Raw genomic sequence first — 14,229 nt, 5'->3', positions numbered from 1 at the left:
TTAGGCAAGGAGAGGACCAGTATAGAGGGCTGGGGAGTGTATCCTTTTTAATAGGGTTACTAGCTTTTTTGAAGGTTTCAACAAGCCTGTTTATTTTTTTTTTAAGTTTATTTATTTTGATACAGAGAGAGAGAGAGCATGGTGCACACATGGGCAGGGGAGGGACGGAGAGAGAAGGAGAGAGAGAGAAGTCCAAGCAGGCTTTGTGTTGTCAGTACAGAGCCCCACACGGGGCTCCATCTCATGAGCCACGAGATCATGACCTGAGCTGAGATCAAGAGCCAGATGCTTAACTGACTGAGCCACCCAGGTGCCCCCAACAAGCCTTTTTAAAATTTGTGCTTGTAAGGAGTGTGGTAGTTAATCATGCATTTACTGTCACATCTCCTATCCGTTAGCTTGGATGAGATAAATTACTATAAAGATAAACACAAAAGACTTTGAGCATCATTTCTTATAAGATTGTCTTTGGGCAATTTTTTTTTTTTTTAATGTCCTATAAGATTTGGGTGCCTTATTTGGGTTTCTGTCCATGGAGAGTAATAGCCAGTTGCTTGCTGGAATAGAAAACAGTAGTTTTTTGAAATAACTTTGTAATCCTTCTGGTTATAAAACCAAAAGTTTTGGTATACTGCGTTTATTATATTTATGATTTTCCTCTTTTCATTTTACCAACTTATAATCTTTTAACCTCGGCAGTTTTCTTATGGGATTTTGAATATTTTTAGTTTTATACATCATATTGCAATATTAGACCATAGTAATCATTTTGCCTGGAATCTTTAAATATTTTTATTTATTTATTTATTTATTTATTTTTTCAACGTTTTTTATTTATTTTTGGGACAGAGAGAGACAGAGCATGAACGGGGGAGGGGCAGAGAGAGAGGGAGACACAGAATCGGAAACAGGCTCCAGGCTCCGAGCCGTCAGCCCAGAGCCTGACGCGGGGCTCGAACTCACGGACCGCGAGATCATGACCTGGCTGAAGTCGGACACTTAACCGACTGCGCCACCGAGGCGCCCCTAAATATTTTTAAAGTGGTTTGAAGAATGCATTTAAAAAGTTATCCTTCTGAGTAGCAAAAGTAAATTAATTCACTGCTGTTTTATTGAATTAGGATACCGAAAACACTTATACAGGTATGATCTTTTGGTATTTATATTGTTGGAGTGTTACTACTGAGCGAGTAACCTTATGCAAACTTTAAAATTCAGCTGGATTATTTATACCTGTTAGTTGCTCGAAGTGAGATATTAGATGAATCATAGAGACCACAATTTGGCAACTTTTAAAAGAGAGTTACAATTGGAGACACTTCTAGGCTTCCAGAAGTGTTTAGAATCTAGGAAATTAAAAAAAAAAAGTCTCAAGTAGTTATGGAATTAGTTGTGAGTTTAGAAACTTCATGTTAACTCTTAAAAAGTGAGAACAAACTGAGGGCTGATGGGGGGTGGGAGGGAGGGGAGGGTGGGTGATGGGTATTGAGGAGGGCACCTTTTGGGATGAGCACTGGGTGTTGTATGGAAACCAATTTGACAAGAAATTTTCATATATTAAAAAAATTAAAAAAAAGAAGAAAGAAATAAGAAACTTCATGTTAGTAAGCAAATTCAAATTAATTAATGTTATAAAAGTTAACAAAAATAAAATTGAGCTGTTTCATTTTTTTATTCACAGAGAAACATTTTTAGGGGTACGAGGTACTGAGATAGCTATAGATATGAAGTGATATAGTATGTGCTTTTTCTCTTAACTTTTTTCTTACTCCTTCCCCTCCTACTTTCTTTTAGTCCTTTCATAGTATAAACATTTTGCCTTACTCCTAAATTAGAAACCTTGGAAATTTACTAAGTTTATTTCTCTTCTTCCATTTTTATGTCTAGGTGCCCCCATTTTTTCCTCTTATTCTTTGTCAGTCCTCCCATTTCTGAAGCTACTATGCCAGTTTCATTGCTAGTACGCTACACCACCACTGGAATTATCTTTCAAAAATACCAAGTGCCTGATAATTGATTCAGCCGTTTTTCTATGCTGCTAATGATCACCAACATTATCCGGTTTAGATTTCCTTTATTTCTTTTTGAGAAGAAGCTAATAGGTAGTGAGATCAATAAAGGAACAGTAGTTTGGTAGTGAAGTAAGTGATGGGAAAGTCATGAGCCACGCAGCAGAAAAAATAAATCTTAAATAATTGAGTCCTTTGTAGAGCTAACTTATTATCTGTTCTCTTTCTTATTATAATTAGTTTCGTCCACTTCTGTTTTCTGAGAATTAAAGCTTCCCCAGAATTCTAGAATACTTTCACAGACTTTCCTCCAGCATAATCAAGTATGGTTTGAGTTTTTCTTTTTGCATAGTTTGAACAGGATAAATTATGGTGTTCATGGATAAAAGGTGACAGGTAATGTTATAAAAAGGCAACAGATTAAAAAAAGGAACTCTGAAACAAATGGAATGACATAAGGAGGAGTAGTTAATGAGATGTGGAATAATTTAATTAGTCTGGAACTGAGAATTTAGAATACAAAATAAAATTATGGACAATGCTTAAACTTTCAGCTTATTTAATCTAAAATAATTTCTTCAAAAATCTTATTTTCATGTTAGTTACAGGAACACACTTAAAAGAAGGGAGTACTTTAATTACAAATATGTTTACTTCCTTATTGTACTGTGGAAGATATGTACTTTGAAAAGTCCCATGCCTTATGTCTGCCAGAGGAAATGGATGAAGACTAAAGCTTAATGGAATTTTTCATCTCATGGAGTCAGGTTGAATCTGCAGCTCTCTTAGGGAAACCACAGTTCCTGGAATTTTCTAACTTTTCTCAGGGCTTAGACTGATCTTCAGGATTGGAATGAACCCCAAGTTCCCAAAGCAACTCTCAGAATTGACTGGCTTCTTTTGGTTTATTTATATATACAGAGTGATTGAGACTGATCTGTTTCTTATTCTAAAGCTAATTCAAACTTGGTACTTAGAGCTTGGTTCTAAATGAATCCTAAATGTAACCAAGATTTGGGAAGAAAAGTTATCTTGTTGGCACCAAGAGAAATAGTAGAAGATATAATCTTTAAATCACAAAAAGTTATTTTCTTGCACTGTATATACGTTGGTTTCTGTCTTGCCTGGAGCTTCTGGTAGTGTGGGATCTAACTTGGTACCGACTGTGGTTAGTGAAAATGAGCATGACTGTGAGAAAATGATGTTATATACTGTTTCAAGATGACGAGTCATTTAGGAAGCAAAGATATGCTTTATTATTAGAACAATGTGGAAGCATTTCATTTACCATAAAAGACAGAAAGAAAGATTTATATTGTGTCAGTACTTTTGGGATTTTTGGCTGTGTAAAGGTTTATAGAGTTAAGGGATTTCATGAACAGAGTGAGAAATGGTCAGGTAAATCACACTTAATATTGCCTTTAAATTAATATAGCATGTTATAATGGTTAAGACCATGTGGCCTCTGGGTTCCAATCACATGGATTCAAATCCCAGCTTTACCAGTTGTTAATGATAAGATCTTGGGCAAGTTAGTGTGCTCAAGCTCCTCTTAGCTTTTTTAAATTTTTAAATTTTTAAATTTGTAAATTATTGTTATTTTGAGAGGGAGGGAGGGAGGGAGGGAGGGAGAGAGAGAGAGAGAGAGAGAGAGAGAGAGAGAGACACCGCATGTGCTGAAGAGCATAAGTCAGGGAGGGGTAGAGAGAGGGGGAGAGAGAATCCCAAGCAGGCTCAGCGCTGTAATTGCAGAACCTGAGGACGAGCTCGATCCCATGACTGTGAAATCATGAGCTGAGCTGAAATCAAGAGTCAGATACTTAACTGACTGAGCCACCCAGGTGCTCCTGTTTTTTTGTTTGTTTGTTTGTTTGTTTGTTGAGTGGTTAGGGTGGAGGTGAGGAGACATTAAATGAGATATACCATGTAAATACCAGCAGCACAGTATAGTAGTAATGTTATTGTTACTGAAGTTCTTTTTCAAGCAACTTTTATTATCTTTAGTTTTCTATTCCCTATCATGGTCCTGATGTAAATCACGGGATCAAAAACAGAAACCTGAATGGGTATTTTTTTTGAGTCATAAAAACACAAGGAGATATTATGTCATAAACTTAAAATTTTAACTGCCCATATTTAGCTTCACAGATAATATGTCTTAACAACATCCATCTTGAAATTTCAAAATAAAAAAAATTAAATTCAGTTAGCCTTGGATGAAAGTTTGGAGTTTTGGAATTTGTTATTTGAGAGAGAGAGAGAGAGAGAATGTGCACACAACAAGTTGGGGAGAGGGGCAGAGGGAGGGGAAGGACGGAGGGAGGGAGAGAGGGAGGGAGGGAGGGAGAGAGAGAGAGAGAGAGAGAGAGAGAGAGAGAACGAGAACACATCTCAAGCAGGCTCCATGCTAAGCATGGAGCCTGATGTGGGACTTGATTCCATGACTCTGAGATCATGACTTGAACCAAAATCAAGAATTGGATGCTCCACTGACTGAGCCACACATGTGCCCCATGGAATTTGTTAGAACCTTTAGGTCACTAGAATGTTGTTAAGGCAGCCCTGACTCAGGGCACCAGTAGATCAAGTTGATGGGAGCCGCTGGGACAATGATTGGACTATATGCTTCCACAGTGACAGCTGTGGTTCATGTAGAAGGAAAGATAGACATACTTTCATTTTTAAGTGATCTGAAGTGTCCGGTAATAGAGTAGACATTTTCTTTTTTGAATGCTGCTTTGGTACCAGTATATATTAGTTTTCATTGGTGTCACTTGACAGGGTTACATGTAATCTCGTTATCCATCTTTTGAATAACTATTACTGTATTAGACCCTCTTACATAAGTACAGGATTCTTTAATCAAATATATATATTTTTTTTCACCAAAGGTTAACTTTTGTGGCAAAATGTTCTTTATGAACCATTCATCTCCTTTAAACATTCCTGTGTCTTTTGACATATATATCCCTAGATGACTTAGTTTTAATCATAAGACTAAAATCTATATTAAGGAAAATAAGTTTTGATGGAGGCATTTTATGTATCATTAAAACTACTTTTGTTTAATTATCCTTCTTTCCATTGGGAAGGAACCTTGACAGTAGTTGTTAAGAAAAATATCAGAAATGTTTATGTTAAGTTGGGTACAATTTAATTGGACTAAAAAAAATATATATGTTTAACAAATAATTTAAAAAACACATGCTAAAGAATGGAAAGTGGTTGCTGTAGGTAGATATCTTTTAGAAAGCTTGAAGGGGCATCTTTTCCATTTCTGTGTCAGAATCCTTGAGAAGATCTGCTTGGCAGTCTCCATTTTTAAGAAGCTTCTCAGTGGGTGCCTGGATGGCTTGGTTGGTTAAGCGTCTGACTCTCAGGTCAAGTCATGATCTCACTGGTTCATGAGATCGAGCCTCAAGGCGGGCTCTGTGCTGACAGCATGGAGCCTGCTTGGGGTTCTCTCTCTCCCTTCCTCTCTTTGCCCCTCTCTCATGCATGCACACACACTCTCTCTCAAAATAAATAAATAAACTTAAAAAAAAAAAACCTCTCAGGTGATTTTTGTGCATTGTAATGTTTTAGAAACATTGCTGAACTCTCCACCTACAGCTTTTATCATATTAGCATCTGCTCTTTTGATGGAAACTACTCTTCCTCCATGAGGGGAAGAACAAGGATGAGCTGAGGTACTGTACCTGATGACCTGCCCTGACCTATGCTGTGAAATATCCCAAACTTTCAGTGTCAGTCTTAGTTTCTGCTCTAAGCCCTCTCTCAACTGTGACTCCTGTGGTGACGGATCATGTGAATGGTGATAACACACTTTATATGTTCCCTGAAGTGTCAGTATTTCCTAGCAAGGTAGGAATTGCAGATGAGGATATTTAAGAGAGCTTAAGTGGTCTTCTGGGGCCAGGTTTGAAACTGAGGTAAATTTATTTTAAAGATCGATACCTGCTACCCTCCTTTTTAGTGGAAAGAAAATGGGCTGTGGATTCAGATATGCTTGGGTTGGAAGTGTGCCTCTCTCATTTATTGGCTTTACTAGCAACTCTTAACACTTCCCTAACTTCGGTGTCTGCATCTAAAAAGTAGGCTCAATAATTGTTCAATTCTAAGGTTATTGTGAGGATTAATGACCTGATGCACATTTTTAGAATGCTTCAGCATATTTTTAATAGTTTTTAACCCAAGTAGGCATTTCAGTAAATGATGACTATTATTTAGCAACTTAAGATAAGGCATATATGCCTTATGAAGTTAACCATTTACAAGGTATATGATTTTGTCACATTATGAAGTATATATTTTTTTCTGTTCCAATGTGGTATGATAGCTAGAAACAAGGAAGATACAACATGTGCATAAGGAATTTTTCAGGGGGGAAAAGCAATGTAGGTGCCTATTTTGTTGTTGTTGCTACCCATATCCTAGTAAGTTCTAAATTTGATTCTAGCCCAGACCTTTCTTAAATCTCCAGACTATTATAGCTCTGATGTTTACATTGAAATCCTTGCAAGACATCTCCAACAGGTAATCCTTTCATATGCCCTAGTGTAATTTGGTCTCTTTCTTCCAACAGCGGATCTTCTTCCAGGTTCCCTTATATCACTGAATGGAATTGTTATCCAGCTTCATTCACCACAAAATTGAATCTTTTACCAAATTCTTCTGTTAGCCCATAAATCTTCCTGCCTTCTCTCCCCATCTTTACCACCACCACTTTAGTCTAATCTGTCACCTCACACCTAACTCCTCCCCTTTACCTTTCTTGCTCGTCTCCGTAACTCAGCCAAATTTGGTAATTTTTCAATGTGTAATTGATCAATACTATATTTAAAACCCTGTGGTAATTTTGCCTTATTGACTTCTTCTGCCCCATTTTGTCTCACATATGTTCCCTCTCTAGCTGTGACTGGCCCTTCTGCTTCTCTTTCTTGACTCAGAATGTGCTTTTCTCATAATGCTTTGAGACCTTAGTACTTGCTGTTCCTAGACTGCCCCATACTTTTCAGATCTCATCTTAGGTAGTCTTTAGGTCTTTGCCGACCTCTGGGCTAAATCAGATCTCCTGTTATTAAATCTCATGGCTTACCCCTTCCCCTGTTTTTAATAGCATTGATCTCTGTTTACAGTTACGTATTTTCATCGTTATTGGATACTGTCTGATATCCCAAGTAAAATGTAAGTTCTATGAGGGTTGAGAATTTCCGTGTTTACAAAGGTCTAGAACAGCCCTGACAACAGATGAGAAGTAATAAATGACTGCCTGAAATACATAACTAGGCAATTAAAATACAAAGTGTTTAATTCTAAAGTGAGGTAAGTACAGATGGAGTCACAGTGTTGGCATATTAAACATTGTTATTTGGGAATACTTTAGTTATTGTAGCATTTGTTTGATCAGCCTCTAATTTTACTTTTTCTATTAAAAATAAAGATAAGTAGTATTTTGAATTTTAAATTTCCCAGTACAGATTAAGATCTTTCAGAAGTTGATTGTACTTGAATGTAGCTTCAGAGTCAAAACTTCCCCCTTTCCTCACATCTGCACAGGATTTGGAAGCTTACAATTCAAAAACATATAGCTGGTTACATACTTCTTGATGCTTACCATATGGAGCGTGTTCATGTATGTTTGTTGCCTACGGCATAACAATTTTAAAATGCTACCAGAATTTTCAAAGTCAAATAATCATAGATTTTATAGTAGGTTTCTCAGCTTTTATAAAAATTAAAAAGGAATCAAGAAGATTAATATAATGTTGGAATTAAGCTTCTGTGTTGCTCGTTGGTATTTAGACCTCAAGTTAGGTGCATGACTGTTGTTGGCAGCTTGAACTTTTATTCTGAAGACTCTTAAGACTTTAGTATTTTCTTGGAAGTTGGTTTAGTACTGTTGTTTACATTTTAAAATTAGTGCTTTGAATAAGATTTTGGTTTCCATCTCTCCTGAATTCTCCCTAGGAGTGCACAACTTCAAAAATAAAGAGGCACAGTCAGCAGAAAAACGAGGTGGTCTGAGCATTTATGCGTTAAATATGCATGTTAATTAGGAAAAAAATTAGAAAAATATGAAAACAGATGTTACATAAATTATTGCAGTCCCAGGGCAGCAGTAACTTATACACTGACAATAATTTTTATATGTGCATGTGTATATCTATTTCTAGATTTTCTCAATATTTATGCAATTCCATAGAGGATAACTAGAAAAAGAACTGGTATATCCTTTCAGTGAGACTAATGGTACACATGTTCTCTGCATATAGATGGCTGAAGAAGTCTAGTTTCATACAGTATTCCTGTAGAGATAAAGCCTCTGTTAGCTAACTCTGCCTTGTAGGTCTTTTTCTCCTTTTTGGTTTCTCTGATGGCATGCCAATAAAATATTTCATTGGATATATCCTGTCAGAGCAAGAAAGTAAATTACTTTCGGAGCAATGTATGACATGTAGAATTGACCTGAGTGTAAAGTATGTATTTAGAAATAAAACAAATTATAACTACTCAGGATACTGATTATATTAGCAGTTTTTCTTTGGTTATGAATAGCCATCATTCTCTGAATAGTATTGACACAGTAGTGTGACAATATAGATTAACTATTATATAAACACACATTTGTGAAATACACATATATTGGAATAGTTGAAAGATATTTGAATGTCCTTCATTCTAAAGAGCCACTCATAAAATAAAAATTTTTTTTATTATTTTTAAATAAAATTTATTTAAATTTTTTTATTAAATAAAATTTATTTAAATAATTTAAAATTTATTAAATTTATTAAATTAAATAAATTTAAATAAAATTTATTAAATATATAAATAAATATTTATAAAATAAAATTTATTAAATAAAATTTATTTAAATAATTTAAAATTAAATAAAAATTATTTTTACAAAGGAAAGATAAGAAATGGAGACATGTAGCAATTTTTAGCTCAACCATACAGAAAAAGCATGTGACTATATTACTGTCCAAGGAGGTATAGACTGTATTTAGGTATCTTTCACACATATATTGTATAATTTAGAAATGAATCGTTGGTAATTTTTCAGATAAGATTGAAAGTTAAAATAAGGAAATGCTACATCAGAACGTAATAAATCATTCTCTTTATCAAACAAACAGAACATGAATTGTATTCAATACAAGAGCATAAAAGTTTCTGGACATCTGTTTAGAGGTCAATGCCACATTCATCTGTTCTTTACAAATCATACTTTGTTACTTGGTTTTAATAGCATATGATGCTAAAATGTGTTTTAATTTTTTTTTTTTCAACGTTTTTTTATTTATTTTTGGGACAGAGAGAGACAGAGCATGAACGGGGGAGGGGCAGAGAGAGAGGGAGACACAGAATCGGAAACAGGCTCCAGGCTCCGAGCCATCAGCCCAGAGCCTGACGCGGGGCTCGAACTCACAGACCGCGAGATCGTGACCTGGCTGAAGTCGGACGCTTAACCGACTGCGCCACCCAGGCGCCCCTAAAATGTGTTTTAAATAATTTCTTTTGAATCTCAGTAGGTTTCAGTTATATCTGTTGTCATAATGCTTTTCAGTTCTGTGGTATTGATTTATGTTTCACATTATAGTACCTAATTACTTTTGTCCTTTTGTACATATGTTGAGCTACTAATAAGTTCTAACAGGTTATAGGGAGTAAACTATATAGAATGAAATCTAGAGAAAAGTGATAGTAATGTTTAGTAATTTGATATTATTAAGAGGTTCTTTACTTACGTTAGATAGCTATTTAAGGAAGTCAGTTGTCATTCTTGCAGATTTCATGTAGATTGTATCTGTGTCATATGACTTATGGAAGAATATTAATTACAGGTGATAAGACATTTTTCTTTTTCTTTATGCAAAAAAGCTAGGGAAATTACTTTTTACATCACAAATAATATTTACTTGTTGCACTGATACATCAGTATTTGAATTTGACATTTTATTAATGTTTGGAATCCTTTTCAATGGAATTTTTCCCCATGTTTGTTTTCAAATGGCAGTTTTCCATTTTTTTATTCTTTGTAATTTTAGTACTTGCTATTATTTTACTATGTATTAGAATAGTGTGTTTATTATTTGAACACTTTCATGTCAATGAAATGAAGTTGTAATGTGATTTGTTTCATATGGAGGTGTTTTAGATTTAAAGTTTTTGTAGTACCATTTATTTTAAGTAAAATAAAATGGCTTCCTTTCTTCCAGAAGTTAAAATAGATGATAGAAAGAGTGATTAGTGAGTAGGCTAATAACACTTGTCCAAAAGCTTAAAATAGTATGACCTAAATTTTTTCAGCTTGCCTTTTTATTGTTTGCTTTGGTTCAGGGTTCCTTTTGGGATAGGAATGTGTGAGGCTATTTTATTTATTTATTTTTCTAGGTATTTGCTTCTTTGTCAGAAGCTTGGTTGAGGGAAAACTCAAGTGATCTCTATTTCTTCATTCTTCTTTGCTTCCTGTTTGCCAACCAAGACTTGTATTTGGAGAACTCTGTTGTACTGAATCTGAAGTCATCTTCAGATTAGAGCATGCATTTTCAGGTGTCAGTTAGATTTCTGGATCAATAAAGGTCTCCTGAAAGGTAAGCATATATTTATTCAAAATGTACATTTAAAAATTGGATGCTATCAGTATCTGTCTTAGTCTCTGGGCTGCTGTAACAAAAATTCCATAGACTTGGTGACCTGCAAACAGCAGAAATTTATTTGTAACAATTCTCACAGTCTTCACAGAGACTGAGAAGTCCAAGATAAAGGTGCCAGCAGATGCAGTGCTTGATTCACAGACCACCATCTTCTTTGTGTGTCCTCACATGGTGGAAGGAGTGAGAAACCTCTCGAAGGTCTCTTCTTATAAGGACACTAATCTCATTCATGAGGGTTCCACCTGTCATAGACTCTGGGTCTGGAGTCCTCTCTTGTCCAGCAAGAAAGTGGGATGCAGGACTAAAAATGCGAGAGAGGCTAATGTCCTGGGAGGAGACAAAAGTCCCCAGTAAGAGTCCTTGCTCTGTTTTTATGAGGATCAGAAGGCTTACAAGTGTGATGGACATGCACAAAGAGACAACGAAACCATGAACATGAACTCATGGGTGGGGGGAGGGGAAGAGGGTTTTGGAGATACGTGGTGTTAGAGGTTTGGGTAAATACAAAACAAAATCTGGGTGGAAGGTTGTTTACAGCAGAAGAGAGGCCCCACCTCTGTTTACCTAAACTGGCCTAGGGGACAAGAAAGCCTGAGCATGCTACCTCACAGTCAGCAAGGCATCTTTCTTTTGCTAATTAGCTCTGCTGTGGGCAACTTTGCCCCACTGTGGTCTGTAGCCCTATTTACTTGTTTACCTAATTTGGTCCTTCCTTCCTGTGAAAGCAGCTTTCTGCTGTACTAAGTTAGGGGGCCTTTCTGCCCTGAATACCTAATCTTGTTTACCTCATCTTGGATGTTTTCTTTCTGAGATTCCCTGTTCCTATACCTTTGTCCTATACTGGGGGCCTTTGCCCCATTTACCTAATGTTATTTACCTAAGCTTGTTTACCCAAACTTGGGTGTGTATATCCTATGACTTTCTATTTCTTTATGCCTTGTTAACTCATCCCTGCAAGCTCAGGGAATTCCTAAGCTTATTCCACATCTCCACCCTTATAATCTATATTCCCATTTCATCGTGTATTCCCATTACATTGGGAATTAAGATTTCAACATGTGAGTTTGGGGGGGGGGCATAAACACTTATCAATAAAATATCCTTATTATAGTAATATGTTCTGGAGATTCATTTGTGTGTGTGTGCGTGTGCGTGTGCGTGCATGCATGCGCGCGTTTACACAATCTGCCAGATTTAGATTGTAGGCTTTTTCAGGGAATGATGTTGTTCTCTAACAGTTACTCAGAGTTCCCTGATTACTTTCTTTCCACTTCTTACATCTATCTAGTCATCAGTTTCCAATCTTTTCCTTACCCTTTCCCGTATTGTTTTCCTTCTCCTTTAACTGAGCCTTCATAGGGGGCCTTAAAAAATGTTTTCCTGCCAGCGTACTTCCAGCACATTCCATACAGAAGGCTTTTGATATCCATATCTCTTTCTGTCCCCCTCCCCGCCACCTTCATTAAATTTGTTAAAGGAGTACCAAACTAGAATTATTGAACTTAGAGTTGAAGGTGTCTCAGATAGGAGGAATTCACATTTATTTTAACACAACCATTGTAAGGAATAAAATTTACATTTATGAGCCAATTTCCACAGGCATAAATGTACCAATGAAAGTGAAACAAAAGCTGAAATAGTTTTTACCCTAGCTACCTGGAATGTGTGCAGTGCTCTATTCTATTCTAATCTTTGTATATTTCTCTTACTACATGCTGCTTCCCATAACTAAATTTATTTCCCTGTCTAATAACGGATTGCCTTTGCAATTTCAGAAACCATACTTTACATCACCTGTGTGTAAATCATACTTTACATCACTTGCTCATGACTGACTCATTGGGAAGTAAATGGAATCCATTTGTTTTCTATCTCAGTCAAGCTGCCCTTTATCTATCTTTTCCATGCTTCTCATCTCTCTCTATATTCACTACAAGCTATCACATGTTGTGGTCAAAAAGCTGGGTAACTGCTGGGAAACACCAGAGCACTTAGTTGGTTCTTCTATAGTGAGAACACAGGTACAAATGGTCATATCTCAAAATTTGAAGAAGGGATAAACCTTAGATAGAACCATTCCTTGTAGTTAAGTATATATTTCTTTATTCTCTTCTTGCTTGGTCTCTCTATGTAAATTGTATGTGCATGCTGATGCCCTCAAATCATTCTGGGTTTAACACATTTTTAACTTTTTAAGTCCTCTATATCAGCTTAGAATAACCCAGATCCTTTTGCAAAGTGATCTCTTTCAGTACCCATTCCCATCACATTTATCGTTTTTGTCCTTTAAAAAATTGCAAGCATTTTTTCTGATTATGAAAGTAAAAGCTGTGGTAGAAAGGGTGGAATATATAGAAAAGTAAAAAGATGATAAAAATTATCCCTAATCAAATGCAGAAAAAGAAATTCTAAGAGAGAAGTTCATAGTGAAAAATGTTAACAGTAAGAAAAAAGAAAGAGCTCAAATAACTATATACCTAAAGGAACTAGAAAAAGAACAAACTAGGCCGTAAGGTAAGAGAATAACAAAGAGCAAAAATAAATGAAAATGAGACAAAAATGACAAGAGAAAATATCAGTGAAAGTAAGAGCTATTTTTTCCAAAATACAGACAAAACTAGCTACATGTAAAAAAAAAAAAAAAAAAGAGGACTCAAAAGATAAAATTAGAAATGAAAGAGGAGATATTATAACTGACACCATAGAAATACAAAGATCAGGGGTGCCTGGGTGGCTCAGTCATTTGAGTGTCCGACTTTGGATCAGGTCATGATCTCACAGTTTGTGAGTTTGATCCCCACATTGGGCTCTGTGCTGACAGTGGAGCCTGGATCCCGTTTTGAGTTCTGTGTCTGCCTCTGTCTTTGTGCCTCCCCTGCTCATGCTCTGTTTCTCTCTTTCTCAAAAACAAATAAACATTAAAAAAAGAAAAGAAAAGAAATACAAAGATCATAAGAGACTACTGTGAACAATTATACACCAAAGAATTAGGCACCTGGAAGAACAGAGAAATTCCTGAAAACTTAGAACTTACCAAAGCTAAATCATGTCAAATAGAAAATTCGAACAGACCAATCACTAGTAAGGAGATTGAGTAATCAAAAACCTCCCAAGAAAGAAGAGTACAGGACCTGATGCCTTCACAGGTGAATTCTACCAAACATTTAAAGCAGAATTAATGCCATTCCTTTTCAAACTCTTCCAAAAAATAGAAGAGGAGGGAATACAGTTGACCCTTAAACAACATAGATTTGAACTGATGTGGATTCACTTTTATGTGGACTTTTTTGATAAATATAATATTGTACATGTGTTTTATCTTAATGATTTTCTTAATAACAATTTCTTTCCTCTTTCTTTGTTGTAAGAATATAGTATATAGTACTTATAAATACAAAATGTGTGTTAATTGACTGTTCGTGTTATTGGTAAAGCTTCCAGTCAGTAGTAGGCTAGTAGTAAAGTGTTTGGGGAGTCAAAAGTTATCCATGGATTTTTCAACTGCATGGGGTGCCAATGTGCCCAACCTCCACATTGTTTTAAGAGTTAGCTGTATT

The 14,229-nt window shown here is 35.8% G+C and overlaps 1 protein-coding gene across 4 annotated transcripts in view; it reads left to right on the top strand.

Annotated features, from left to right (window-relative positions):
• Window positions 1-14,229, top strand: part of TBC1D5 (TBC1 domain family member 5) — a 533,625-nt gene that overhangs the window by 125,216 nt on the left and 394,180 nt on the right. The window contains exon 3 of one of the 4 annotated variants that reach the window (XM_049629845.1): window positions 10,410-10,609. The exons of the other annotated variants lie outside the window; for them this stretch is intronic. The gene's annotated coding sequence lies outside the window, so the exon portion shown is untranslated. The remainder of the gene's footprint in view (window positions 1-10,409; window positions 10,610-14,229) is intronic. 4 annotated transcript variants of the gene reach the window in all.

The sequence above is a fragment of the Panthera uncia genome, chromosome C2, assembly GCF_023721935.1.
Source record: "Panthera uncia isolate 11264 chromosome C2, Puncia_PCG_1.0, whole genome shotgun sequence".
Taxonomy (NCBI): domain Eukaryota; kingdom Metazoa; phylum Chordata; class Mammalia; order Carnivora; family Felidae; genus Panthera; species Panthera uncia.
This window is presented reverse-complemented; position numbering and strand designations above follow the sequence as displayed.